This window comes from Lepus europaeus, chromosome 5 (assembly GCF_033115175.1).
Source record: "Lepus europaeus isolate LE1 chromosome 5, mLepTim1.pri, whole genome shotgun sequence".
Classification (NCBI taxonomy): domain Eukaryota; kingdom Metazoa; phylum Chordata; class Mammalia; order Lagomorpha; family Leporidae; genus Lepus; species Lepus europaeus.
Window position 1 is genome coordinate 59,860,412 of NC_084831.1, and position 25,351 is coordinate 59,885,762.

The 25,351-nt window shown below is 50.3% G+C and overlaps 1 protein-coding gene across 1 annotated transcript in view; it reads right to left on the minus strand.

Moving 5' to 3' along the window:
• Nucleotides 1-23,936, minus strand: part of GNG12 (G protein subunit gamma 12) — a 150,666-nt gene extending 126,730 nt beyond the window's left edge. The window contains exon 1 of the mRNA XM_062191519.1: nucleotides 23,822-23,936. The gene's annotated coding sequence lies outside the window, so the exon portion shown is untranslated. The remainder of the gene's footprint in view (nucleotides 1-23,821) is intronic.
• Nucleotides 23,937-25,351: the final 1,415 nt, after the last annotated feature.

The window sequence follows — 25,351 nt, forward strand, 5'->3', positions numbered from 1 at the left end:
GCAGGAATTCTGTACTTTCTGATCAAAGCTTCTGTGAATCTAAAACTGCTCTAGAATATAAAGTTTAATAATTAAACAACGAGAGAAAGAAAGAGACAATGACCCATGAGACACCCAGACTGCAGGCAATGCCTTGACTATGTTTCTTGAGTCTCAAACCTCTTGCTATAAATCCATACACCTTCCCCACTTTGAGCCACAGGTTGGGAACCACTGGTCTGCAAGAAAGACAAGGGACACTCTAAATATGGAAGGAATCTGGCCTTACAAGGCCTGGTTCATATTCCAGCACTAAGATAATCAGGAAGATAGACAGGTGAGCTACTGAAACCCTGAAGGCTTCAGTTTCTCTTTGTACAACAGATTAGAAATACTTCACAGGTTTCATCTACAAATGAGACTTTTTCTAACCCAACAGCTGGCTTACAACAGGCAGCAAAGATGGTGACTGCACTTCCCTAGAATCAGTGGCTTGGTTTTCAGGAGATGGGCCCAGCCTAGCAGGGAACTGGCAAGACATGCAAACTTTCAAGCTGCGACACAGGCACTGGGCACCCCTGGGGAGCCCAGCCATCTGGGTTTTCACAAGCCCTCCTGTGACTCTGATGCTCACTAACATTTGAGAACTATGCTCTACAGCAGTTCTTGTCAGCTTTTTTCTCCCCCTTACAATTGGAGGAAACTTACTTCAAAAGGATCTCATGGGCCAGTGTTGTAGTGTAGCAGGTAAGGCTGCCTCCTGCATATAGACACCAGTCCCGGCTACTCCTCTTCTGATCCAGCTCCCTGCTGCTGTGCCTGGGAGCGCAGAGGAGGATGGCCCAAGTGTTTGAGCCCCTGCACACATGAGGTAAACCTGGCAGAAGCTCCAGGCTCCTGGCTTCAGCCTGGCACAGCCCTGGCTGTTGTGGCCATTTGATCAGCAGATGGAAAAAACTCTCTGTCTCTCCCTCTTTCTCTCAGTAACTCTTTCAAATAAATAGAAAAATAAAGAAAAACAAAAGGGACTTCGTGCAGAAGGCTCGTCTGTGAAACACGTAGATTTGAGACAGCCGTGATGGAACTGGAGCGGCAGAACTGGCCACGCGCCTCCAGGGTCCCACGTTGAACCCTGAGGGACCTCTGGGGCAGAGGACGGGACTGTCTTTGGCAGTTACAATACTGCAGTTCTTGGCTGCACTACTGAAAGAATCTAAAGACTCAATGCAACCTCAATCACTCAACCATAATTCCAGGGCAAAGTCTGCTGCAGGAAAATAATACTTCCTGGGGCTCCCAGAGGTATCCACAGCTCAGCCACTTGGCAGAGGTCACCTCCCAGCATTGTCACAGTGCTGGCCCTCCTGGCTATGGCTTGGGGCAAACTCCCTAGAAGTGCCAATCTAGCTCTTTGGCCCCAGCTTAATGTTATGCCGCCTGCTTTCCACACAAGCGGCACCTCGCTCACATCAAGTCCAAAGGCCCACCTACTCCATGGTAGCAAAACGTGGCGGCACATTCCTAAAGGGCACTGAAGCCCCCTGGAGAGCCAGGGCACAACTAGTGAAGAGTCGCTCTCCAGGAGAGATGTCTGGAAACCAATGACACAGAGACTGAAACCACAGACACCGTTCCAAGAGGGGTTCTGGCTTGTTTCCCAATTACACACACCAGTGCATATTCAAAATGGGGCTTGCGCAGGCTGATGATAAATAAAGCAGCAAAAAGAAGAAAACAAAGTGGAGAGCCACAGCTTTCAATAGAGGGGATCCCCTTCGGCTTCTCACGTGGAAGAGCTGACTGTGGAGTGCTGGGCTAGGGACTGCCTGGGTAAGCCAGATTATCACGAAACCACTGGTCAGAGTAGTCCTCTTTGATCAGCCCCACATCTCACACTGCGACTGCACGCTGGCTGAGCTGCTATTCCCCACTCACCTGGACACAAGTTCACCTGACCGCAGCATCTCAGAGGAAAGAAAACCCACCCACAACTTGCAACAGCAGGATCCCTGCATTAGAGAGCCAGTTCGAGTCCCAGCTGCTCCGCTTCTGATCCAGTTGCTTACTAATGCACCTGGGAAGGCAGCGGATGATGGCCTAAGTACCTGGGTCCCTGCCACTCACATGGGACACTGGAATGGAGTTCCTGGCTCCTGACTGTGGACTGGCCCAGCTCTGCTTATTGTAGCCATTTGGGGGAGTGGATTAGCAGATAGAAGAGTTCTCTATGCCTTTCAAATAAATAAAATAAACCTTAAACACACACACACACACACACACACACAAACCCAAGTTTCCAGACACCAAAGAGTATTTAAAAGACAAACTAAAGCATGATGGGAGTATTCCTCTCTCAGATTTCCTGGTTTCAGCCTTATCCCACAAGACTGAGAGAGGCTCATCAGGTGTTAACTTCTGCTGAAGGATGAGGAAACTGACACACGGGCAGGCTCTGCGTCCTGCTGGAGACTAGAGAGCCAAGTCCACAGTCACGAAGCTTCGGAGGTGGAGGCGGCCCAGGGAGAAATCCGATCCAGCCCTCTCATTTTATGGAGGAGCTGCCTTTCAGCGGGCGGTGACGCGCCCAGCTTTGGCACCAAGTCAACTGCCCCTATTTCAAGAGTTCACAAGCGGCCAGCATTGTGGCGTAAGGTTAGGTTATCCTGCTGCCTGCAATGCTGGCAACCTACATGGATGCTGGTTCAAGTCCTGGTGCTCCTCTTCTGTTCCAGCTCCTTGGGAAAGCAGCTCAAGATGGCCCAAGTGCTGGGGCCTCTGCACCCATGTAGGTGACCCAAATGAAGCTCCTGGCTTCGGCCTGGCCCAGCCCTTGCTCATGGGGCCATTTGGAGAGGGAACCAGTGGATGGAGGAACTCTTTCTCTCCCTCCCTGTCTCTGTAATTCTGCCTTTCAAATAAAGAAATCTTAAAAAAGAAATGAAGAAATAGACACAAAAACTCTAACTGGAAGGACTGCTGAAGAGACCAAAGAATTGCCCAAAGTCCCACTGGCATCTCTGCTGAAGAACTGGTGCACACAAGGAAAACCCCAGAGCTTACTAGGACTTCCAGGCATCAGTTAGGGCCTGAGCCTGGGAGGCCCTTTTCCACACCCCTGGGGCCCTGTACCCTCCAGCACAGAGCACCTGCCCCTCCTGGGCTGTAGCTTCCCCTCCTCTTCAGCAGAGCCCACATCTAAGGCTTGCAAGCAGGGCTAAAAGACCAAGTTTCAAAACTTAAGTAGTTCAGGGATCTTCCCATGATGCCACTGTGTGGAAGTACGAATTTGGAGAACTGTGAGGATAAAAAACATGAACCTAAATCACTGAGCTGAACAGAATTATTATTTATCCTGGAAGAATTAGCTGAAGGCTGGTGTGCGGCAACTCTAGCATCCCCTCCCCTCCATTACTGACATCAGCTCCTCCAATTAAACTAATTAAGCCTCAATTAATTACAACAACAACGGCAAGCACTTGTTGAGCTGCCGGCTCCGTGTCAGGCACAGCTTTAAGCACTTTACACGTATGCGTTCACACCTCACCTTCTGTAACCCCCGAGGAAGGCTGTTTCCAGCTTCCAGGAGGGGACACTGAGGCCCTGATGAGGAAGTAACCTGCCCAAGGCTGCGTGGGCAGCAAGTGGCAGAGCTGGGATTTAGACGCTGCCAGTCTAAATCCTGCTCTCTGCCATTGTATGAGCTATCTTTTTAACACTGACAATGAACATCTTCTCATAAAGTATAAATTTAAAACACTGTTAGGAAACATGAGTGAAACACGCAGGCAAAGTTAAAAAAAAAAAAAAAGTGTGCTTGCTTAGCAAACAGCTTCCAGATTTGCTCCCCAGCACCCTTTCACACTGCCAGCCCTGGGCCCTTCCTGTTTAGAAACTTCAGAGAACGACAACCCTTTAATTCTGTCACTTTTCCAACACTTACTCTAAACTTCCTCGGCATTGTTTTCTGGTGAGATAATACAAAAGCCAGCGTTCGTTCGGGGTAACATATGAAGGATCAGCAGAAGGAAGGGTTCCTATCTATCACAACTCCATGTTTAACTAGGGCGGCTCACACATGGTAAAAAGACAATTGAGCTGGGAAACTGATAATTCCAGTCCTTGCAGCTGTTATGAGTCAGTAGGAACATGAATTTGCATGAGTGATTGCTGGGTTCTTGATAAACACGGTACCTGCCAGCAAACAGTTCCACTTTCTCTTCCCTGGACCTTGTGTCCTCCACACTGAAGCTGGCTGTTAAGCCTGGAGCTTTACAAAGCTTTAGATGTTTTTATGTTTTATATGCTTTTATCAGGACAATCTTCTGTGGACAATAAAACAAAATAAGCCTCGTAAAGGTATGAGAAAAATAGCACTGTGCGGTTTGCTTCAGTCCTGGGAGAACATGGTATAGTCAACTGGGTACAGGTTTGAGTTCTGGCTTTGCTCCCCACAAGCTGTGCAACCTTGGGCCAGTTACTGAACCTCTCTAAACCACAATCTCCTCCTCTGTACAATAAGCTAATTATACTATCCTTATTGGGTTATAATGCCTGGTCAAGAGTTGGCACACGGAGGTCGGCACCGCGGCTCACTAGGCTAATCCTCCGCCTGCGGCGCCGGCACCCTGGGTTCTAGTCCCGGTTGGGGCACCGGATTCTGTCCCAGTTGCTCCTCTTCCAGTTCAGCTCTCTGCTGTGGCCCGGGAGGGCAGTGGAGGACAGTCCAAGTGCTTGGGCCCTGCACCCGCGTGAGAGACCAGGAGGAAGCACCTGGCTTCGGATCGGTGCAGCGCGCCAGCCGTAGTGGCCATTTGAGGGGTGAACCAACGGAAGGAAGACCTTTCTCTCTGTCTCTCTCACTGTCTAACTCTGTCAAAAAAAAAAAAAAAAAAGAGTTGGCACACAGGATGGGCGCTTGGAGCAGTGTTAAAGTCATCACTTGGGAGGTCCACGTCCTTAGTTTGAGTCCTGGCTTCTACCAATCTAGCTTCCTGCTCATGTGCGCCCCCTGGGAGGTAACAGTGATGGTCTAAGTACTCGAGTCCCTGCCACCCACATGGGAGACCTGAATGTAGTTCCTGGCTCCTGGCTTCAGCCTGCTCTAGTGCCTTAGTTGTTGCAGACTTTTGGGGAGTGGACCAGTGGGTGAAAGATCTCATCTCTGTCTGCCTTTCAAAAAAAAAAAAAAAAAAGGAAGAAAAAATTGGGAAGAGAGGTGGCATTATGGCACAGTGGATTAACCTGCCACCTGCAATACCAGCATCCCCTATGAGTTATAGTCTGCGCTGCTCCACTTCCAATCCAGCTCTCTGCTAATGCACCTGGGAAGTCAGCAGACGATCGCTGAAGTGTTTGGGCCCCTGCTAGCCTGAGGCAGACCTGGAAGGAGTTCCAGGTTCTTGGCTTCCAAGAGCAAACCAGCAGCTGGAAGATCTCTGTCTTTCCCTCTCTTATTCTGCCTTTCAAATAAGTAAATAAATCTTTAATAAATAAATAAATCTTAAAAGAGTAAGCACACAAAAGCATTACTTCCCGCTCCTTCCTATAATCAAAGCTGTATAAAGTTTCAAAACCAAGTTGCACTCCTGAGATTACACCATTCATTTTCATTCCGTTTGTGAATAAAAGTTCCAGAGGAGGGAACCTTACTTCCCAGTGCTTCTAGAAACTGTTATCATAGAAAACGCACCAGGTCACACAGTAGAACGGAGCATTAATCCAGACAAAACCTCTCTAAAATCAAGCAAAAGAAGCCTCCTCCATCCCCCAAATCTGCATTTATGTCCAGTAAAACAAAGCAACAAATCGCTTCTATAAATGTGACTGCTCTAAGTCACCCTCCTAGCAATTTTCCCTTCACTAATCCCCAATCAAAAAAAATACACTACTGGACAGAAAATTAATGCTGACCAGTAAAGCCATGTCTTTTTAAAATTCAAGACTTAAATAGAATCATTTGCACCCCCATTCCATACAACACACGTGGCCACGAGTTACCAGACTGGTGACCTGCCACAGAGACAGGAGTCTCAGCCAAGATGCCTCCTATGCCCGGGCCTGAGAGCTGGCCGTTATGCCACCGATTACTGTGTCACAGGGGAGAGGTGAGGTTCTCCCTTCAAGGATAGTCTTTGTTTTTACCCAACAGGACACACCAATACTTTGTTTGCAGGGAAAAAGAGAGCTGTGTGTGTGTGTATGTGTGTGTCTTAAACAAATGGATTAGAATTTTCTAATAGGGTTGGGCTCGGCGTGTTTCAGTGTGGTTGTTGTGGCACAGTGGTTACGCGTGGCTTGCAATTCTGGCATCTATCTCAGAGTGCCTGGGTTCGAGCCCTGGCACTGCCCTTAATTCCAGCTTCCTGCCAATGTGCACCCTGGGAGGCAATAGGTTATGGCTCAAATACTTGGGTCCCTGTTGCCGACATGAGAGATCCAGACTGAACTCTGGGCTCCTGGCTTCTGCACAGCCCAGCCCAGCCGTTGTAGGCAACTCGGGAGAGAACCAGCAGATTAAAGAACTCTCTCACTCTTTCCTTTTCAAATAAAGGAATGAAAGAATAAACAAATAAAAGGAAGATGGGGGGGGGGAGCAGAAGAGGGAAAGGAGGAAGGGGCAGGAGAAGGGGGAGAGGGAGGCTTCAAGGCCATTCCCAGACCCCTGGATAGGATGAGGACAATGATGAGAATCCCTAAGACTTCCCAGCAGCCAACCCCCCACTTCCCTGGGGCCACTTCCAGGACTGCAGAGCCCCTGAGTAAAAGGTCCCTCTGCAGGGCAGAGCACTGGGATCCCGGGGATGGGCGGGTGGCTTTCCGGGAGACCCTGCCCTCTGGGCCCCTCGGCACAGCGACCCACCCACTGCTCCGCTCATGTCTGCCTCCAGTGAGGCAGCCTTGAACAGGAGCTGCCACATCCTATTCCCTTTGAGAATGCTCTTTCCCTTCTAATCAAAGGCCAAAAAAGATAACGTGTGCAGTCATAAATCTGAAACTTTTCTCCAGTAGGCAAAGTTCAAGGTCCAGATTCTTCCTGTAAGTTCACCCCTGGCCGTGCGCCCACAAGAATGATGACAGCCCACTCGGCATGGTTCGGGCACAGAACCCATTCCTGAGCAAGGAGACCAGGGGCCAAAGAAGTGTGGGCTCAGTCACTGCCCTCTGGACATCCTCACCCAGCGGGGCCTCCGCAGCTGCCCAGATCTGACTCACTCCCACTCCAGTCTGGGTTACAAATTACTCAGTCTTAGGCAAAGGTCCTCAAGCCTCCCCCGAACCCCACAGCCTCCAGCCTCTGCCCCACCAGCCCCACTCCAGGTTTCCCGGTGGGCCACTCAGGGCATGACCCATAAATACCTGGGTGCCAGGGGTGGGGGTGGGGGGAGCGGGAGGGAACAGAGGGTGTGCCTGGGGCTCCCTCCTGGTCAGTCAGGCTCCTGCCCACTCAGCTGTCCTGGGACAGGCAGGGTTGGGCGATGAGAGGATCAGAGTTTGGCCAACACCCAGAGTCCCTCAGCTCAGGGCAGATTTGACAAGGCAGTGCAAAAACAGGAAATCAAGAGGCATGTGGATTCCACCTCCGCCATCTCCTGACTCCATGACCTTGGGCAAGTAACAGAAGCTGTTTAGAAAGCCTAAGTTTCTCCACCTGTAGAATGGACCCCCTCACAAAGCTTTTTGAGAGGTACAAAGTACTCAAAACTTATTTTAACACAATACAAATTCCCTAAACATGTTTTAAGTCTTCCATGGCCTGGACACTACCTGTTGCTGGCAATATTAAAAGATGAAAAAAGGCCACCAAATCCAAGAGGTATAATACGTTCTAGCAGGGACACAGAAGTAGGGGAGGGGAAACTATGTCACCAGCGTACTCCTGAGCATCCTGGCTGCCTAGCATGCCACTGGGAACCCAGAAAGGGAAAATGCAAGTATTCCAGAGAGGGGGCAAAGAAGAGAGCAAAAGGAAGGCAGCAGGAGTAACTCTGCTGCCTAACGTCTGCTGTCTAAGCCCCTGATTGGCACAATCTCGCGTGAGCCCAAGACCACCAGTGAGACAGGACGACTGCCATCCCCAGCCTCCAGCTGCCAGAGGCTCCAAGGCATGTGGCTAGTGAGTGGCAGAGCTGGGCTGGGACCCAAGACCTGCACCCTCATCTTTGCAGACACTTACTCTACCTGAACAGCACCACCAGTCCAGTCTCCCCACCCCCGGGCAGGCCAAGGCCAGGCCAGCCAAGTCCCTCCTCTGCACTTCCACACTGCTGTTCACAATGCCACTCAACATTCCTGCCTCCTTGTTGGTACTGACGCCTGCCTCCCCCAGTTGCTTAGAGGTCCCTGTTAGGGCAGGAATGGAAGGCAGTCAGTGCATGTAAACAGATGGTGTTTAATACATGCTGTCCCAGTGGATGGAAGAAATAATGAAATTATGTTAGGTTTCAAGAGAGGCAGAGATTCACTGCGCAGTTTGCGGGAAACCTTCTTAAAAGAAAAAGTAGTGCCTTATTCATCCCTATGGCCCCAGAGCCTTGTACTTATCTGAGGTGCCAGGTAACCAGGCCAGCATGAATCACAAAGAGAGGGTGTGTGGGAACACGGAAGTGCTTCTCAAAGTCGGCAAAGACAGTTTTTTGTTTCCAACTCATCGTAGGCTGACTCTTTTTGTTGAATGTGCTAAAAATCAGGACGAAATGTAAAGTGTTTTTTATGAGATTCCACAGGTACGGGTATAAAGTGATTGTCCAACTACGACAAAAAGTGACTCGTGCAGTGCTCTGGACATCTGTGTGCTGGTTGAAGAGCAAGCTGCAGGGAACCCAGGCAAGAGAAAAGGCAGGTATGTCCAGAGAGGGGGCGGACAGAGAGCAGAGAGGAAGGAGGAGTCACTGTGCGGCAGGCTGTTCACGCACGCACTCATTCTCACCACAGGCCGTTCTCAGAGACAGAGTTCGGAGTGCAGACCGCCTCTGGCAGGCCCCCGGAGGGTAAGGGCGGGGAGCTGATTTGGACAATAGCACCAAAAAGGAGCTGGGGTCGTGTTTGAAGTGATCCTCAGTGGGGCGTTCTGTGTGCCAGGTGCTGCTCCCAGAGCGTCACATCTAGTCACTCATTTCAGTCCTATCTGGGAGGTCGGTGTTATTTGCACCCCCATTTTACAGATGGGGAAACTGAGATACACAGCAGTTAAAAACATTCCCAGGCCTTGAATCTTGAACCAGTGTGAACTGTTCACTACAACAGGATGCCTTTGGAGAACCAACAGACGGCTTCCAGCCTGGAAGTGGCCCATTCGGAGCCATTCAGTTTTAGAGAATTCACCCCAATGGCAGGTGACAGGCAGAGGTGAGTCAGGCAAGCACTGCTATGCAGGTAAAAGGTGAGGGGGAGGGAAGAACAGTCAGGAAGCAGAGACGGCAGCAGGCTCTGGCCGGGGCAGGGTGCTGAGCTGGGAGGAGGTACAGGGGAAGGAGGAGTCCCTGGTGACTGGGGTGCAGAGCAGGGGAGGGAAGAGTCCCTGGTGACTGGGGTGCAGAGCCCAGCAACCTGGGCGGCGGGAGACATCTTGCACTGGTGATGTAGGGAAAACAGGAAGAGGAACAAGCTTGGGAAGAGAGGAAGAGACCAGTTTTGAACAACATCTACCTGGGCCTGAAAAGCCCACGATGGACAACCTGCAGTTGAGTGGGGAGAAATGTCTAGGGACTGCGATCTTCCAGTGTTGAATGCAAGTAGCTCCTGTTTTTCCCTCCCTCTGTTGTACTTTCCTCCTCTGCTCCTTTCACCTTCGCGCTGGGAAAAGCAGGCGTTCCCCTGCCTTACACTTTCTTCCTTGGACAACACCGGGCACCCTCAAGGCGATCACTCCCTGCGCCCTGTAGCTTATCTGTGAACACAAGGTGGATTTCTCCGTACAGGCTTGTTTGTGTTTCCAATAAATCCAGACTCTACAATGGCCCACACAGGCCCGTGTCATATGGCCCCGACCTGCTTCTCCAGACACCTGAGCGCATTTCCCCCGGCTGCCTCCCTCTCATTCAGGTCTCAGCTCAGCCGCCACCTTGGCAGCCAAACACCGCCCCGAGACCCGTCTCTCACTGCCCCAGTCCCTGCTCTGCTGTCTTCACAATTCTCCTCCCTGTCTGAATGGATCTGGTTCAAGTGGCTTGTATTCAGTGAACTCTGTGTATCGTGTTCATGGCTATATCCCCACACAGCAGGCCACTGATAGCTATCTGTGGCATGAAAAAAGGCATTTGGGCTTATTAAAAACTGAGACTCAGATGAAGAGACAGGGGCTTTGCCCCTAGGAAGCTAAATGTCCAACAGCAAAGAAGCACGCCAAGTACAAGAGAAAACCCAGGGCAACCTCACCTTCCCCGTGTCCCCTCCCGTGCCCTCCAGCCCAACAGGTGGACACCTTGACTGCTGTGCTTTTCACACAGTATCACCAGAGAGGGTGGGGCAGGCAACACCGAGCTAGGAAAGGGGCACTGACTTCACAGCCAGACAAACCTGGATTGAAAATGTAATGTCACTATTGTGTACTACTGGTCCCTTCCTCCCCATATTCCTCACCTCAATTCTATCAGAGTGACAAAGCATACAGAAAGCTCCCAGCACAAGCTCCTACACGGCTGGCACTCAAGGAGTAACCATCATCATTGTCATCACATTTACTATCACATGGGTGCACTATACTCCCTCAATTAGCACCTGCCACATGCATTTAATTGTTTGAATAACTTCAAATGAGATTAAAGGCAATGGTATTATGTGACCACTGTGATAATAATGTCAGTTATAACAATTTTTTTTTTATTTGATAGGTAGAGTTATAGACAGTGAGAGAGAGAGAGAAAGGTCATCCTTCCATTGGTTCACCCCCCAAATGGCCGCTACGGCTGGCGCTGCACCAATCTGAAGCCAGGAGCCAGGTGCTTCTTCCTGGTCTCCCATGCAGGTGCAGAAGCCCAAACACTTGGGCCATCCTCCACTGCCCTCCGGGGCCACAGCAGAGAACTGGACTGGAAGAGGGGCAACCGGGAATAGAACCCGGCGCCCATATGGGATGCTGGCACCGTAGGCAGAGGATTAACCAAGTGAGCCACGGCGCCAGCCCTGAGTTATAACAATATTTAAGATCTGAGATAGAGCTGGCGCTGTGGTGCAGAGGGTTAAAGCCCTGGCCTGAAGCGCCAGCATCCCATATGGGCACGGGTTCTAGTCCTGGCTGCTCCTCTTCCGACCCAGCTCTCTGCTATGGCCCGGGATAGCAGTAGAAGATGGCCCAACTCCTTGGGCTCCTGTGCCCGCATGGGAGACCCAGAAGAAGCTCCTGGCTTCAGATCGGTGCAGCTCCAGCCATTGCAGCCATCTGGGGAGTGAACCAGCAGATGGAAGAGCTCTTTATCTGTCTCTACCTCTCTCTGTAACTCTTTCAAATAAACAAACAAAAAAATCTGAGCATTTAGCATTACTGCTCTGAAGGCTTTATATGCATGAGTAGCTCCTTTACAAGTCAAAAGTAGCATTTCATCACTTCTAAGAAGCACACCCTAACATTCCTATTGTTGGGACGACTTCATGATAGGCACTCACCTCATGGCCATATCCTTATTTGTGGAACTTATGAAGATGTATGTTATACGGCAAAAGGAACTACATATTGAGTAATTAAAGTTACATACTTTGATAGACTAATATCCTATAAATGGGCTCAATATTTAAAAAAAAAAAAAACAGTTTATTTGATTTGAAAGGCAGAGTGACAAAGAGACAGAGATCCTCTACCTGCTGGTTCACTCCCAAATGCCCACAACACCCATGCCTGGGCCAGATGGAAGTCTATCTGGGTCTCTCACGTGGGTCTCTCACCAGCTCTTCCATCTGCTGGTTCACTCCCCAGATGGCTGCAATGGCTGGAGCTGCACCGATCCGAAGCCAGGAGCTTCTTCCAGGTCTCCCATGCGGGCACCGGAGCCCAGGTAATTGGGTCATCACGCATTTACTCCAGGTGCATTAGCAGGGAGCTGGACTGGGAGCTGGACTGGAAGCTCGGAGGCTAGGACTCAAACCAGGCACTCCAATACGCGATGTGGGCATTGCAGGTGCTGGTTTAACCTGCTGGGCCACAACACACCTGCCCAAAGTGGGCTCCATTTTATTAACTTGATCAATTTTCCCTGGTGACAGGCAGAGACAGAGTAAAAAGGATATCAGAGAGACTCATAGCAGGAGAAGAATTTGCTAGACTGCTGCTGCCCCTGAGAGGCATGGCCCAAGCGCAAGGACTGGAGAGCCAGCTCTAAGAACGGAGAATGGTCCCAAGCCATGACACAACAAAAAGAAACCTTCAGTCCCACCACTAGAAGGAATAGGATTCTACCAGCCACAAGAGCCTGGGAACAGATTCCTCTCAGAGTTTCCCAGTACTCACCAGCTGGTCAATACCTTGATTTTGGCCTTGAAAATCCCAGCGCAAAGAGGCCATCCGAGCCTACCCTCACATCTGACCTGCAGAACTGAGAGCACACATCCGTGTTGTGCAAAGCAGACAGCTCTACAGTCACCTGTGACGACGACAGCCATAGAGAGCAATACAGTCTCATGGCTGACGTGTGCTATAGTCTAGTGAGCACCACTTTGCCCTTTGCAGTGCCCTCCAGGAGAACGGCTCATCTCATAATCGATGGCATCTTAGATTTGCTGAAATGCCATGTTATTATCTCTGTTTTGCAAAGCCACAGAGGATCTGAGAGGTCAGGAGACTCATCCAGGTAACTCGGACTTCCAGCTGGGGCTCTCAACCCCACGCATGCTTGCAGGGTTGAGGGTATCCTGCTGGGAAGCAAAGCAGCGGCTAACACGACCTGCCCAGGCCTGTGCTGGACACGGGATTCCTGATGCCATGGACCCCAGAGACCCAGCGGGGTCCAGAAGGCAGGAGGCTACTTTAGGAAGTTTGAGGAAAATGCATACTTGGAAAAAACCATGCATAGAGTTCAACATTTCCTGGATCGAAATCAATGTATCTTTTCCACAAATTTTTAAAGTACCCGGTCCAGCATCTGAGGAGCTGGGGACCCTTCTAGGTATGGAGATAAACAACAGACCAAGCGCCTGTTCTCTGGCAGCTGCCACCATGGTGGGAGACAGCAACACTACAGTGACAGAGCGAGGTCAGTGCTAGAAGAGAAACAAAGCACGCGGAGAACTTGAACTGACCTCCACACAAGAAAGACCCTGCGTATTCAGCAGCCGAAAAGAAGCAGAGCACTGGACTTGGGAGATAAGATCCTTTCAGATCTCTTTCATGGGCCACTTGGGAGTGTGGGAACTCCAGGAGACAATGTTCTTTGTTGTTATGGGTCTTTGGGCTTGCTTTTTGCATTTTTTTTTCTTGATGGAGATATAGGCTAGCTCTACAAAGGATCGCCTCTTTCAAATTTCTAAAAACAAAACCACAACCATCCGTTCCCTCTTTCTATGAAATTTAGATGAGAATGAATGCTACACTAAAATAGCAACCCAAGCTCTGACCTTACTCTGTGACTTTCATCTTCTCTCTCCCCTTGGAAACAGACTAGATGGCTCACTCGGGTTGAAATCAAAGAGGCGAACAGGAGCCCGATTCATGGGGTGAGCAACCCAAGTGTCACATGTGTAACCTTCTTCCAGGAGGTAAATACACATGGAGAACTCCAGAATTCTTCAAAGACTTTGCCGGAAATGCCACTAGCGTGGACGTATTCTCATTCTCTCCCGCTTGTTTTTGTTTGTGAGGGAGAAATTCTAGACCAGAATGTCATCTTCATTACAGTTTTGGAGAAGCCCCAGCTCAATAATACCATTAGCCGACAACTATTTATAATTCAGACATTAGCTACTGGCATAAAATCCTACTTTCCACTTCTCTTGATTTTGCACTGACAATTTGGCAGCCCACTCTACCCTGAGGCCCAAAGGAGCCATTGCATTCCGAAGTCTGTATTTAAGAGACTCTGACAGAGACGTATGCAGGCGGATAGGTCAAGAAGTGCTCGCGGAAGGATCCGCCAGCCCAGACCAGGCGCAAGACACGGCGTCCAGTGACCCCACACCTCTGCTTCACTCAAAATCAGACAAGTGTAAACCACTCTCGATGACCGCTTCTCACCAACCAGATTAGCAAAAATAGAAAGACATTCCTCCACCGGCGGGGCCGTGGGGAAGCAGGCAGCCAGGACACTGCCCAAAATGATTCACCACTCCTGGAGGGGATGACAGATCTCTGTGATTCAGCAGTGCTGCTTCTGGGAATCGAGCCGCAGCTACACCTGCCCAAAAGCACGGCGACCTGTTGCACCTCCCTCACCAGCGCACTGCTGGTCTCGGCCAAAGACTGTACGGAATGCAACAGCCCAACAGCAGGGACTGATCAAATACACCACAGCGCTGGCACACGACGAAACAACCGTGCCGGGAAGACAGCGCCCCAAGTCACAGAGCTACCTTTCACACGCAAGCCAGACACCAATATGTGCGATGTGCCACCTTCATGAAAGGGGGAACAAAAATATGCATCCTTATCTGCTTATAGGTACAAGTCGCTACTTGTAGAGAGTAGGGGAAAAGGTCGGATGGGGATGGAAGCAAGATTTAGCGTTTACCGTTTTATTTGGTTGTCACGTCTTGGGGGAACATATGAATAGATTACCTACTGAAGTATAAGCCATGCTTCCCAGGAGTCTGTGCAACGGGACAAGGCCAGCTTGGAATTACAAACAAAGCCCAGGGGAAGAGGTGTGGAAGACCTGGGTTGAGGGGCAGGTGCGTACCCAGGTAGAAGTCAGTGAGTTACAGAAACCTCAGGGCAGAGTTCAGAGGTGAACAGAGAGTATGATTTCTGCCCTGTTTTTCATCACCTGCCAAGTGCGAGTGGCCTGGAGGCCCCTGATGCTCATCACGGCAGGAGGGAGGTCAGAGAAATGCAGGTGAGCAGGGGCAAACAGAGACACGCTAGGATCACTTCCAAGGCAGACAGCCAGGAGCATTTATTTGCTCTCCTGATTCACACAGCAATGGCTGCAGCTTTCTGTACATACAATATGGATGGTTAAAAAAAATTTTAAAAAGAGGGCAAAGCATGTACCGGAATATTCTGCCTAATGCAAGAGGGAGATTCCTAAAAAGTGGAGCTTCTTGGAATATTGTAACATCTACTCCTACTATAAAAGCAACAGCGGCGTGTGCTAGCGACATCCACGGGGATGTCCACGGATTTCGTGTCAGGAATTGACACCTCCTGCCATTTCTGCTTTGGAATCTGAGTGTGTCTGAAGACGGCTGCGCTTCACCGGCTCCCACGTGGAAGGCCTGCACATTTCGATGCCTGCTGGCTGTCTTGCATAGTGCCGACTCTCATCACACCTCAGCTGGCCAAGGTCCGAAGTACACAGCAGCACCTTCCTCCTCAGAACCACTGCCTCATCAGTGAGCCCCACTAACCTGGCCGACCCTATTGTGCAAACGCCTCCCAGGAGCGGAGCTGGGAGGGGCGAGTTTAACTCCCAGAGCTGACCCTCTAAGGCAGCATCCTAAAAGAGGAAGCCTGACAGAGGCTCCAACTACACAGATTCAACTTTCTTAGTCCTGGTAGCTTTGGCCACAAGGCTGCCCATTTCTGACTCCACACTAGAAGAGTCTTTTCCCAAAAGAAGTAGCTGCTCTTAGGCAAGTACCAAAAGCTGCTGCACCACTTGCAATCCCTAAGGAGAGGGCCCAGTGTAGGTCAACAAATAACATGGATCCCTTTCCACACTCCCAGGAGTTACAACTCCCATCCAGGCAGCAGGGAGACTGCACAGGCATGTATTAGGCAACACGGAGCATGCTGCTGGTGTTCAACTAACACAAACAATGTCAACAATACCCCAAGGGCTGGTCTTTCTTTACCTGGCCCACAGGAAATGATGAACTGATGAGAAAGAACCCCAGCAGCGGGCAGGTGCTCCACTGAACGTGTTTCCTAGCAAATCTGCTCCAGTTTGCTTTTGATTTAAAAAAAAAAAACAGGGGCTCATGTATCTTATTGGCACGCTCCGCAGAGAACGCGGTTTTATTTCCCTTTTCCACTGATAGTTGTTAAGCACCTACTCTGTGCCACACTCTGCCAGCTCGTGGCATCTAAAGGGCTACTGGGACAGAAAGGGCTCTGAAAGCCAGTTGCTGTCACTCACCTTGTGCTTTTGTGTGAGTGAGAAGACAATCCCTCCAAGTAGAATTGGCTGTGCAGGCTGGACAGTGTCAGAAAGAAATGCCCCTCTCATATACCTACCACCCCTACCCCTAACCCCACCCCAATATACTGATTTTGAGCAGCTCTAAACCCTCCATTTGCTCCTGTTGGCTGGGCGCTCACATGCAGTGAACAACCTGTGCAACTGTTGGCTAGTATTGTTTAAGATTTATTAATTATTTGAAAGGCACAGCAACAGGGAGGGATAGAAAGATCTTCCTACTGCTATTTCATTCCCCCAAACGATCATAACAAACAAGGCTGGCCCAGGCCAAGGCCAGGAGGTAGGAACTCCATCCAGGTCTCCTACACCAGTGGCAGGGGCCCAAGTATTTGGGCTATCATCTGCTGCCTTCCCAGGCACAATAGAAGGGAGCTGGAAGAGAAGCAGAGCAGCCAGGACTCAAACCAGCACTCGGACAGGGGACAGTCATGTCCCAAGCAGTGGTGGCAACCTGGTGCGCCATGATGCTGGGCTCCCATGCAATAGTTCAAGGCATCGTTGCCAAGCAGTCACAACCCAATCCTTCTGCTTCATGGCCAGATGTCCAATATATCCCCAACTTGTCTGACTTGCCTAGCATGACATTGTATGGCCACGGGGAGCCCTATGATCTGACATGCAGGCCACAGTCTAGTAATTCAGAAGGGTTCTTAGGGGCCGGCGCTGTGACACAGCAGGTAAAGCTGCCGCCTGCAGCTCTGGCAGTCCACATGGGCACTGGTTCCAGTTGCGGCTGTTCTACTTCCAATCCAGCTCCCTGCTATGGCCTGGGAAAGCAGCGGAAGATGGCTGAAGTGCTTGGGCCTCGACACCCACAAGAGAGGCCCAGAAGAAGTTCCTCGCTCCTGGCTTTGGCCTGGCCCAGCCCCAGCCATTGTGGCCAATTGGGAAGTGAACCAGTGAATGGAAGACGTAGCTCTCTCTGTCTCTCCCCTTCTCTCTGTAACTCTATCAAAATAAATAAAATAAATCTTAAATAAATAAGGAGGTTTCCTAAATCTAGGTACAGCCTCAGCAGCTCATCTCTAGGTTTTGACATCTTGCTAATTTGCCTGGGATTCTGGTTGAAGAAACCTGGTGTGTTGGTTTTACCTCAACAAGGTCTTCCGTGAGCCGCAATGAGGTCCAAGCAGCTTGTGGGTTTTGCTTGCGGTTTCCAGCCTTACCTTTAGCTCAGGCTAGGATTCAATGAATTTCACTCTGAGTCTTCCTCAGAGAGGCCACCTGTTTCTCTTCTGCAATAATGTGTCCCTGAAAAGCTCACAAAATCTGAGGTCACTGCAAGCTAGGGATCTGAGTCTCAGGGTCCCAGAGGAGACTGAGAGTTTAGCATTCCTTGGCCAGGGCCATCTTGGCTGGCAGCATCTGCAGCTAAATAAAGGCCTGATTATTCCACAGCAGTGAAGCGAAGACTCCACTCCCCCGGGGCTCCCGTGAGCTCACACACAGCCATTCTGAATGAAGGCAATTCTCCACACAGAACGCAAGTGCAAAGAGGACAAGTGATTCCGACCCCGCTCCAGTGAGCACCTGTGATCACACCAGCTCGAGTCCAACCAGTGTTTGTGCTTCTCGCTTCTCAAAACAGGGGGCATCCTAAGTCAATGATGGGACCTTGCCTGCAAGCCTGATGGTAGCCTCGTCTCTAAGAAAGCACACTGTAAAGTTGTCTGGCCCTCTGACCCCAAAATTCACCCACTTGCAACCAATGAATGTGAAAACTACAGAAGATTCTTAGTAGCTGATTCACTCCAACAGATCCCAAAGCAGTTCTTTCAGCTACTCATTCTCCAGCAGAGCTAAAGGTATCAACATTCTGAGCTGGCTACAACCCTCTGGTTTTCATTAAACAGTAATCTCTGAAATGCAGACCCATTAAAAGAAGACAAAGACTCTCCTTTGCCATGGGATGGCAACCAGACACTCACAGCTAAGCACTTTTACAATACCCAATAAAACCTGACAGGGTAAAGCAAACATTTAAGTGACACCACACATGATCTTTTCAAGAGAGACGGGGCAATAAATGGAATAGTCCAGCTAGAAGTTACCTTCAGTCAAGTCACCTGCACTGCACCTAGATCCAGCCTACCTGCTCGTTCCTGACTTGCTGCCCCACAGAGGAAAGCGGGAGGTCAGGATCTACCGGTACGAGCTGGTTCTAGAACAGGATTTAGCCAGTGCCTTCACCTGTATTCTCAAGGTCCCTCTGGGAGGGCAGGAATGGCAGGGGCTGGTCCTTGGTGTTCACGGCAGGCCTGCGGGGTCTTGTGATCATTTTGGAAGCTCTGACAGCTACAGCTCAAGACCAGGAGCCCACGTTAGAGGCCCGGGAAATCTCAGATGCATGTCTCAACGCCCAAGGGAACCCTGCCCTCACGTTTCGCTTGATGTGAAACAGACTTTCAGACCTTCAATGACCCTGCCCCACAGAGCCCTCCTACCTCCTACCTGCAGCTGGGTGCACGGCCACCACAGCTCTGAGCTCACTCAGGCATGAGACGGGGGTCAGCACCCCTCTGGGCCACATTCCCCTCAGAGACCTCAGCTACTTCTTCTGGGCTGTGGTGAGAAATGATCAAGATGGCATTTGCAGAGGGCGTAGAAAGGGCCCCAGACATGGAACAGCTCAGTAAGTAGGATCACAGCACTATGTGAATGTATTCTTTCTCTGTCAGACCTTCTGGTTACACCAAGTGCACTGATGTCTCCCTCGTTACTGTCTCCCAGGTCTGAGACAGGTGCTGTGTGGACACAGTCAGTCAGCACAGGCCTGGATCTCCAAGTGTCAGCTTCCATCCTGTCGAGGTCAGTGGACTTGCTCTACAGAGAGAGCCGTAGGAGCCGCTGGCGGACTTCTCAAACATCTCTTAGAAAGACAAACCTAAAACAACCTCCTAACTACAAGCAAACATTTCACGCTGCAAAGGTCTTGATATTTAACTTAAGGACCTTCAACTGCCACCAAAGTTTTTTTTTTTTCCTGACACAACAACAAAATTCTGCTAGTTGTGGTTTAAAAACTAGACCTGTTGGCTGGTGCCGCGGCTCAATAGGCTAATCTTCCGCCTAGCGGCACCGGCACACCGGGTTCTAGTCCCGATCGGGGCACCGATCCTGTCCCGGTTGCCCCTCTTCCAGGCCAGCTCTCTGCTGTGGCCAGGGAGTGCAGTGGAGGATGGCCCAAGTTCTTGGGCCTTGCACCCCATGGGAGACCAGGATAAGCACCTGGCTCCTGCCATCGGATCAGCGCGATGCGCCGGCAGCGGCGCGCCAGCCGCGGTGGCCATTGGAGGGTGAACCAACGGCAAAGGAAGACCTTTCTCTCTGTCTCTCTCTCTCTCACTGTCCACTCTGCCTGTCTAAAAAAAAAAAAAAAAAAAAAAAAAACCAGACCTGTTTCTGAGTAACTACTATATAAATAACTTGGTTTTTATCATATATACATGTTCACTGGAGAACACAGGTGACGTGGAGGGGTGGAGTGAGCATCAGAATCCCATCACCCATTTTTCTGTATTCTAGCTGTGCTTTAGGTAGAGTTTAAAATGTTTCTGTATATTCAATATTTTAAAATTTAAAAAACCTTTAACTGATATATATAATGCTACATATTTATGGAGTACCATGTAATGTTGCAATACACGTATACACTCTATAATGTTTAGATCAGGGGAAACACATCTATTTCCTCAAACCTTCATCATGTAAGAAAATTTTACAGCTAGTTGTAATTGTAACAGTGCACTGCATCTGTGTATACTGCCTTTCTCCTACTGCACCTGTAGGAGACTTCATGTGTTACTGATTTACTTAAAACTTCTAATACGAAAGAAAATGGAATTGAGTTCTAGGAAAATTAATTTGCTGAACAAATTAATATCGCGATCCATTTTGCACTCAAAACTGCAGTGATGATTGCCTAATTATATTTTCTTACTTGGTAGGTACTATCTGGCAGGACTTTGTATATTACTGAACATTTTTAGATTTGAGGGAAACATTAAAATTTCATATGGCTGTTCTGTTACAAAAATAATACACACTCATATATAACATTTAGAAAGAGAAAATGTCAGTAATAATTCAATGTTGATATTTATTGTGTATGGACTATGTGCCAGGCCCTATTCTAAATGCTCTATATAGATTAACTCATTTATTCCTCACAACATCACACTGAAGCAGAGAGAGAGATGCAGTAACTCACCCATAGTCTACACACCTTCAAGTAGGAGCCAAGAATCCATCATTATGCTGTGGTGTTCCAGGAGTAAAAGGAATCAATAATTTATTCAACCAACTCCTCCACTGCTTCAGAGCATAATGTCATAGGCAAGAAACAATTCCTAATAAAACTGCACTCTTTATACTCACAGAAAATTATTACAAACCATCCTCTCTGTGTCCCTGTGGGACAATTAGTAAAAGTATAAGTCATCTGCAGCATGAGCTAAGATTCTGGCTCTGTCCAATTCTGTGCACCTGATGTACATTAAGGAAAGGAAACTACAACAGAAATTTTAAAGGGTTTGTTTCAGATATGGAAACATTTTTAAACATTTTTCAAATTTTAGTAAATGCTTCAATGGTATGAGGAGTAGATTCCCTGAATTAACACTCATTCTTACAAAAATTTTTTAAAAAATCACAATCAGTCCTAACACGTCTTACGGTTTCTAAGTTGGCCTTCGACATCAATACATGTAAAAGTAAGTAACCAGATACCCTTGGGTTACATTTTTTCATGCTTTAAGTAAAAATCATAGTTGGTTAAAGACAAATACTCTGTTCCCAGCTTAATTTCCTATCCAGGAACTACAAACCCAATGACATGGAATATAAGTTCTCTTCAAATTTAAAGATAATTAATGCAATGTTTTGGACTGCCTGGCTTTAAAAACACCACGCGACCATAACTTCAGCGCGAAAGGCACGATACTCCTCAGTCCTTCAATCACGCTCATCCTTACTGCTGCAGTGCGAACATCACACACAGACAAACCTGGTACTTTCCCTGCCATTTAAAACTGCTCTACGCATTTCCAGAAATTTCAAGATCTTAAAAGTTTATCCAAAGCCTGCTGCTCGAACAAGCAAGGTAAGTAAAACATATAATAATTCTGAGCCTTCACTGTGGGTGAGGTTCAGGCCAAGTGTCTTCCAAGGATTGTTTCATACACTTTCATAAACACTCAAGAGACAGAGACCACTAAAAATCCAATGTTATAAACCAGACTGAAAAAGGTTAAATGACTAGAATTCTCACCCGGGTCTGACAAACACCGAACCCACACTGAAACGGCTGTTAAACTGCTGCTTTTCCAAGTTAGGGATCAGAAAAACATGCTTGACTTCCACAACCAGGCTAACCTTCCTAGGTTAAGTTTAAGCTGACATAAAACTTAAAAAAAAAAAAAAAAAAAAGCCAAGCCAAAACCAACAAGAAAGTCACCTAATAAAAACCCAACAGTGAATGACTTAATTCTAAATTAGAAGTCTTTTTCTTGCTAGAGAGAGAGGGAGTCAACATTCAAATACAAAAATTAAAAAAACAAAACTAGTTTGGTATTAGCTAACCATTTCCTCAAGCCTCCTGACTCTGAAGCCCTGCGCTCTGGCACACTGAGGAACCACCCCTGTTGTCTAACAAGTAACAACACAAACCCTACAACACAAACGCAATTGTTAGAGAGCTGGTCTTTCCAACAAGATAGGAGCTTCTTCATAGGAAACGTCTGCAACTCCCACTTTTCAATCTCTTGTTTAACACATCCCATTTTTACCTATTTCTACCCAAATCTAAAGCATTCTACGCCCTAGGGCTGGCCACTAAATGACCTGGGCTTACAACAGCATAAAGGATAAAGTCTAAACACCCAAAAGACTGGTCAGCAGTTTCTGGATTCAACCCAGGGTTTTATGGCGCTGGTTAACTGTTAGAGATGGTAAAGGAACTTAACATCTGATCCTGAAAGTCCTTTTATCACTTAAGTCTCCGGAAAAGGTTTGATTACTTAAAAAAAAATTATGTGTGTGGACCACACGTTTTGTTTATTGGAAAAGGGGGCTGCTAATACATACCATCTGGTTTAGAAAAAACAAAAACAAAAACAAAAAACCTAGCTTACTTGAATGGATTATTTTGGCAAATAGTCAAACGCGATCCGTCACGGGGGCGCTACCTGCACGGTTCTCCTGGGTGAGGGCCCCCTCCTGCAGCTCGGCGGTGCTGCCTTTGGGGACTACCACTTTAATAGCAAAGCCAAACTCCTCGTTTAAAACCGAGAACACAGAGACACAGACGTCCCAAGATTCATTATAGACAATCTATTCAGGCGAGGCTACAACCGCCCCAGGAAATATAAACAGTGTCCGCGGAGGCAGCAGGGGGAGAGGAAATAACCGACGGGGAGGAAGCTAATCCTGTGAAGTCGGTCCAACTCCACAGGGTCCAGTAAGCCCCCAGCGGCTTCCCACTCGCAGCCGGACAGCGCGCCCCGGCGCGTGGGCGCAGGGGACCTTCGTCCGCCCCCAGGCTTGGGTCGGCTCTGCCCTGGTCTAGCCACTGGCTTGAGGGTGACCGCGACGTGCCAGGCCTCGCCGGGCCCCTTCCCCGGGGTTCTAGCCGTCCGAACACGCGGGAAGGTGAACGAGAACCACGGCTTCCCTTTCCCAAGTTATGAATGGTTGAAGTCAAGTTCGTAAAGATTCCGAGAAGCCGAGCGGCGAGTCTTAGGAGACACTTGGTGGCAGCGTTTTCAAAGGATCTTTAATCGACAGGCCCCGATTAAAACCAAAACAAAAGTCACCCCGATCCGCGGTACGAGTGTCCGGGTAACACCTTAAAAAAAAAAAAAAAATCACGCCAGACTCCAGCGGAGCCCTGACCTCCTGCTTTCCACCTGCAAGCACAGGCTGCGGAGGGGCAGGCTCCGGGGCTGCGCCCGGGGTGTCCCCGCGGCTCTCCCCCGCGCGACCCGCTACTTCCCCGTGAGGCTCCCGGCGCCCCGAGGCTCTGGTTCCCAGAGAGCACAGAAAAGTAGGGAAGAGGGGCGTGGCGCCCCCGGCCGCCCGCCGGCCCTCCTCCGGAGCCGGGCACCTCAGCCAAGAAGGGTTGGGAACCCTGGGGACCTCCCACCCGGGCGCGGGGCTCGCGGCCGAGGGCCGGCGAGGGAGCAGGCGCGCGGGGCAGCCTCGCCTCCAGCCTCTACTCCCCGCCGGGGACCGCGCCCCTCGCCCCAGCCCTCGGCCCCGGCTTCCCGCGCCCTCCGGTCGCCGCCCGTCCAGGGCGCGCGCGCGCGCCGTCTCGGTCTCCAGGTCTCGGCGTCCCTCGACCTCCGTCCTCCACCCCCTTCTGCGGCGCCCAGTGCCCCGACAGTCCCCGCCCTCCGGGACACTCTTCCTCCCTCCTCCCTCCTTCCTTCCTTCCTCTCTTCCCTCCCTCCATCTCGCTTCCCAGCACCCGGGGCTCGGAGGCGGCCGCCGCCCCGCGCTGCGCCCCTGGGCCCGCGGGGTCCCGGCTCCCCGAGCGCGCGCGCCCGCCGCCCGGAGCTCACTCGCTTGCCGCTGCGCTGCCCCCACCGCCGCTGCCGCCACCGGGGACTCGGTCTCCAAGGGCTCCTGGAGACGGCTCCGACCTCTCCTCCTCCTCCGCCTCCTCCCGCTCCTCGGGCGCCGGCTCCGCCTCGCTCGGGTGGGCGGGGCGGGCGGCCCGACGGGCGGGGCGGCGGCCGCCCGCTCTCCTTCCTCCGCCGCGGGCCCCCCCACCTCCGGCCCAGACGCCCCAGCCGCTGTCCCCGGCGGCCGCGGGGCCCGGGTCGGGAGCCGGCGGGGCTCAGCGAAGGATCTGGCCGCCTTGGGCCGTCGTCCGTCCCCCGATTCTCATGGCGTGCTGGAGTTCCAGGAACTCGAGGGCCCCCCCCGGCCCACCCCCACCCGCCTCTCAGCTGGGCCGCGCCAGGTTCGCGCGAGTTCCCTTCGCGTGCGAGCGCCTTGGCAGCCTGGTGCCATCGGTCCCCTGGGCCCCCGAAGATGAGCGCTGCCAAACCCCTGCACAAAAGTTAGGCTGGGCTCCAGAATTTTCTGAGGAAAACAGTCTCAGTACCATTTAAAGCACCTTGGGGCCACGGAGAGATTTTTGCTCCCCAGAGAATGGAGGTAAAAGCGAATCTTTACACTTGATGGCGCGTCCACCCATCCTGAGCTTGCCTCCTGTCCACTCCCCACCCCCATGAAATGTGTGTTTCCTGATGTCCAGAACTTGGCAAAGCCCTGAGCAATGAATTAATTGGGTTTGGTTGAGCTTTTCTGGACAGATTCCGGGTCAGGTAGTTGAAGAGCCGCTTTTGCTAACCTGGACTTCATCCAGCCACCCAACAAACATTGAGCACAGGCTATATGCCAAGCGAGGTGCTAAAGCGAAAGATGGGGACACAATCAGGGGGCTTGCCCTCAAAAAGTGTGGAAGCCAGAAAAGCTACAGAAGGTCTTGCTGGTTAACAGACTTACAGAGTATCCCCGGGTATCTGCATTCTTGCTTGACTGGGTGGAGATGAAAGAGAAGATGAGACCCAAGTTGGGCACTTGGAACCACTGGGGGCAGAGCCATGCTTGAGGTGGAGTCTTGTGTGTTGAGTTTTACCAGCTGCTCAGAAGTGGGTCACAGACATCCTTCCAATCGTGCCCATTACTCCGTATCAGTCTTAGTGAAATCGTTTGGGCAGGGTGTACAAGGGGGTGTCCCAGATGAAGGGAGTGTGTGTTTGGATGCCTTGCCCTTGGTGGTGTGGTCTTAGCAACCTGTGGATGGCAGTGGTTGCTGGCGTGCAAGCCACAGCCTGCCAGAGAAGCCCTTGACTTCCTGCTCTGTATAGCATTAGGAAACATCCGACTGATTCACAGACAAGATTCAAAGGATACATCATAACCATTATAGCCTGAAACCAACAAGGACTTGTTGCACAGGGTTTGCACCTTTTGGCCCCAGACCACAAGTTTGACTCCTAGAACCATACCACCAATTTCCCTTTCTGGGGCACTTAATAGTTTATTGGATGCTTTGATGTATTCACTCTTTTCTTCTCATT